A 4,848-nucleotide genomic window follows, 5' to 3' on the forward strand; every position below is an offset into this window, starting at 1 on the left:
ATCAAAGAAAAAGGCATGAGTAATAACTACACTCCACAGTGATCTGGACGTCTGCAGGGCTGAGGACATGAGACTGTCTGCTGCTGATGCCACCCCTCTGTGGCTGCCACATCAGAGCAGGCCAGCCCTGTGTGGTCCCCACCTCCTGAAAAAAATCCATCTGCTATTTTTTCAACAGGAAAGTTTATGGATTCTCATTCTCACATCATTAATCTCAATTTGGAGGCTTACAAAAACTTATTTTAAAAGTAAAAGCAAATTAAAAAGCAGATTAAGCATAAGGTGATGGTTAATTTGATGTATCAACCTGGCTAAGCCACAGTACCCAGATATTTGGTCAAACGTTGTTCTAGATGTTTTTGTGAAGGTACTTTCTGTAGATGAGATTAACGTTTAAATCAGTAGACTTTGAGTAAAGCTGATTTGTGTCCATAGTGTGGATGAGCCTCATCCAGTCAGCCAAAGGTCTTCTAGAGAAAGACTGAGGTCCCCCGAACAGGAAGGAACTCTCCCGCCCACGGCCTTCCTATTCAAACTGCAGCTCTTTCCTGGGTCTGCAGCGTGCCGGCCCGTCCTACAGTCTGTGGACACGCCAGGCTGCACAATTGCATGAGCTGATTCCTTAGAATAAGTCTTCCTCCCTCCTTCTCTCTCTCTGCACACACACACACACACACACACACACACTGTTGCTGCTGTTTCTCTAGAGAACCCTGACAAACACGCCATGTTTATTATTTTGAGATTTTTCAGTGGCTGACACTTCATTATCCACATGACATTGGCTCTTTTTCCTTTCACAGTATTTTTTAATTTCACGGAGATCTGGGTCAGCCTGTGGGCATGGGTAGCTTGTGAACCACCATCAGTGGGTATGTTCCAAAGAGGCTCAGTGTTGAGGACGACTGTCCTGTCCACCCAGAGTGCAATCTAAGGCCATGGAGAGAGGGTCGGCCAGGCCCAGCCACAAACAAAACACCCATAGGATCTCAAGTCAACATCACCTCGCTCTTGGCAGGAAGGCTCCGCACAGGCAGGACCTGGGGAGGAGGCCTGGGGAAGCCACCCTGGCCTGGAGAGGAGAATGGGAGACAGAGGAAAAGGGAGCTTGGTGAGGCTTCAAGTCACAGCCAAAACCTGACAAAGTGAGGCACAAAGTCATTTGGGACACAGAGGAGAGCAGCACCCACAGCGTGGTGCCACCCAGGGAGTCCTGGAAGACGATGGTGGGGCTGGGCCATGTCCTCACATCACGTTTTATCTTTCATAGATCATGGAAGACAAAAGAAGGCAATACATGTTTGCTCAATGAACAAATGAATGGAAGAAGCCCACACAGTCAAAACAGAAGAAGTTTTCGTGTATACACGCTCGGCCCTAATTCCTTCACCCTTCCAGCCGTTAAGGAAACGTCACCCAGTAGTGGCTGACACTCAGCAGCTATTCCAACACATTCTTCAGTGGCTGCCCAAGGCTTGCAGTGAAATCCATTCTCTAACATTTGTTAGTGAAAGTTCTTGAAAATGCCCCCCTGACCATTTTTAGCCGTTTTCGTGAGAGGTGGTATTGTGGGTTGAATTGCATTCCACCAAAAAGATATGTTGAAGAAAAGATACATCCTCACCCCCAGTACCTAAGAATGTCACCTTATTTGGAAATAGGGTTCTTGCAGATGTAATTAAGTGACGATGAGGTCATGTTGGAGTAAGGTGGGTCCTGAGTCCAATGACCAAGGACCTTATACGAGGAGAGATACAGAGAAACACAAGAAGATGACCACGCAAAGACAGGCAGTGATTGGAGCACGGCTGGTGCCTGCCAATGAGTGCCAAGCCTTGCCGGCATGCCAGCAAACTGGGAGAGGGGAGGAGGACCCCTACCCTGGTGCCTTCAGAGGCAGTATGGCCCTGTAAAATCCCGCACCTGGATTTCTGGTCTCCAGATTGTGAAAGAATGCATTCTGATGTTTAAGCTCCCTGCTTGTGGTAATTAATTACATTGGCCACAGGAAACTAACAGAGACCCCAAAGAAAAGGAAGGGAAACAAGGGGTCGAATCATCTCTCCAGTTGAGAACTGAGATTTTCTCAGGCTTTCCTTCGAAAAGATGTTAAGTCTGGTTGAAATGGATACTGGTAAAATGTCACAGAACAAGTCTGTGCCCTAAAGAACAGGTACTAATACAGAATCCATTGGGAAACTCTTAAACACGGTACCTTTCACAACACCCAGTGCTCTTGCGGTGCTTACATCATGCTGGGCACCTGGCTGTTGTCTGCATACTTTACACTCATCAACTCAACCCTTCCACAACCCATGGGGAGACCGAGGCACAGAGAGTTTAAGTAACTCACTCAAGGTCACAGAGTTGATCGCTGGCGGGGTCAGGATGTGAGATGTGGGCCCACAAGCTTTTTTTTTTTTTTCAGGGTCTCACTCTGTCACCCAAGCTGGAGTGCAGTGGTGCCAACATGGTTCACTGCAGCCTTGACTTCCTGGGCTCAAGCGATCCTCCCGCCTCTGCCTCTCACGTAGCTGGAACCACAGGTGTGCATCACCACGCCCAGCTAATTTTTTTATTTTTTGTAGAGACAGGATCTTACTTTGTTGCCCAGGCTGGTCTCAAATTCCTGGGCTCAAGCAATCCTCCTGCCTCGTCCTCCCAAGGTGCTGGGATTCTAGGCATGAGCCTCCGCACCCGGGCACAAGCTCTTTCTTAAGCACTAAGTGATGTTGCCTGTATTCATTTTCTGGGGCTGCCATAACAAATTCCCACAAACCAGGTGGCTGAAAACCACAGAAATGTGTTATTTCAAAGTTCCAGAGAGTAGAAGTACAAAAGTGAGGTGCGGGCAGGACCACCCTCCTCTGAAGCCCCCAGGAAGAATCCCTCTGTGCCTTGCCCAGCGCCTCGCGGGCGTCTTCAGTCCTTGGTGCTCCTTGGCTTGGAGCAGCATCGCCCCAGTCTTGGCCTGCATCTTCATGTGGCCTCTCCCTGTGCATCCCCCATTTATAAGGTCACAGCATTGGATTTAGGACCCACCCTAATCCAGGATGAACTCATCTGAACCTGAATACATGTGCAAAGACTCTTTTTCCAAATAAGGTCACGTTCACACATACAGAGAGTTCGGGCTTCCATCTACCTTTCTGGGGACTCAACTCAGCCCACCACAGGGCTCAGGCCTGCCGCAGGAATGCTGCGCCCTCGGGCTGCTCCAGGCTGGAAGGGGGCAGGAAGCAGAGCCGGCCTCCAGGGCTCCGCCAGGGGCCACACTCCAGCCCATGCACTGGGGACCCGGGAGAGCCCAGAGGGAGGACAGTTGGAACAGAGGCTCTGGCTACCATGGGAACAGCTCACACACCTCTGTGCCGCTTTGGGTGTGACCTGTTCCGTCGCTTCACTTGATTTGTCCTCTGTATCTGGAAGCGTCCTCTCCGTAGTGCAGCGGTTTCCCTGCCAGGCGCCTGGGTTATTCCCGATGATGTGCTTTGCTGCCCAGCACAAAGGCTAGCATTTATAGCCACTCTCCAGAGAGATCCCCAAGACCCAACTAAAGCAGAATCACAACAGAAGCCTAGAGAGGTTGCCTGGCAACGACTCCCTATTGTGCCTATTGTGACCTCGCCTTCCCCGGCCTCCTGCAGTGCCCCTGCACACTGCCACTGTCATCAGCCTGAGGTGAATGCCAGTGTGGGGCTTCGCACAGCTCTGTGCCCTGTCACCTTCACCCCAGGGGCTAAAGACCCTGGAGGAGCTCGGAATCCCAGGCTTCCAGAGCCTGACAACTGCCCGTTACCCACTGCCCAGCAAAGTCCAGGCTCTATGTTCCATCGCCACCTGGTCACCTGGTCCCTGCCCTGTTGTTCCTCTTTTGCAGGACTTGGCTTGGCTCTCTTGTCCTCAGTCCACGTCTTGTCTCAAACAAAGGCCATCCCCAGACACAGTACACTCCCCAGTAGTGACATGTGAACAGCTACACGTCCCTGATTTCCAGGGACACTTGTGACTTCGCGTATTCACCCTCCGTTTTAAAAAGACACATTTCCCATGAAGCGCTGGGTACAGCATTCAAAGCGCATCTCCTGGACTGCTGTGTGCTCTGGGCAGCTGCCAGAGGAGACCATGGCAGGATGTATGCCACTGTCATCAGATGAATAACCCCTTCTTAGCATACGTTGCAATATAATCAAATCCCATCGTGCCTGTTTGATGATGTTAATTCCAGGATTTTATTTTACTTGTATTGTGGTAAGAACACATGAGATCTATCCTCTTAAAATGCTAAGTGTCCACTGCAGCATCGTGACTATAGGTATGATGTTGCGCAGCAGATCTCTAGAGCTCATGCATTTGGCTTAATTAAAACTTAATGCCTGTTGAGCAGCAACCCCTCATTTCCCCTCCCTGAGCCCCTGGCAGCCACCTTCCCACTCTTTGGTTCTATGAGTTTCACTACTTTAGCCACCTCATATAAGTGGAATCCTGCAGGATTTGTCCCACTGTGACTGGCCTGTATCACTCATCCGTGTTGTTGTGTATTGCAGAATTGTCTTTGTTAAGGCTGAATAGTATTTCACTGGCTGTACGCACCATGCTTTCTATTCGTTCACATGTCGATGGACGTTGGGGCTGACTCCACATCTTAGCTGTTGTGAATGAACGTGGGAGCGCAAACATCTCCTGGAGAGCCTGATTCCAATTCTTTTGGATAAACACCCAGCACTGATTAATGCAGCTGTGGCAGGGGTTCAACGAGCAGGCGTGTTGGGGCTGGGGGCAAGATTCTGCGTAGAGCTCTGGGGCAGGCACAGGACATGAAGAAGGAAAGTGGGGGGTGAGGAAGCG

General features: G+C 50.2%; 1 long non-coding RNA gene across 2 annotated transcripts; it reads right to left on the bottom strand.

Moving 5' to 3' along the window:
• Window positions 1-788: 788 nt before the first annotated feature.
• Window positions 789-3,734, bottom strand: LOC134736646 (uncharacterized). Of its 2 annotated transcripts, none has more exons than XR_010120769.1 (2): window positions 3,365-3,734; window positions 789-1,261 (listed from the first exon to the last, which is right to left on the bottom strand). It is a non-coding gene; the product is annotated as an uncharacterized lncRNA (long non-coding RNA). The 2 variants fall into 2 exon arrangements; XR_010120770.1 differs by lacking the exon at window positions 3,365-3,734 and adding an exon at window positions 3,146-3,282.
• Window positions 3,735-4,848: the final 1,114 nt, after the last annotated feature.

This window comes from Symphalangus syndactylus, chromosome 5 (assembly GCF_028878055.3).
Source record: "Symphalangus syndactylus isolate Jambi chromosome 5, NHGRI_mSymSyn1-v2.1_pri, whole genome shotgun sequence".
In the NCBI taxonomy this organism is placed as follows: Eukaryota; Metazoa; Chordata; class Mammalia; order Primates; family Hylobatidae; genus Symphalangus; species Symphalangus syndactylus.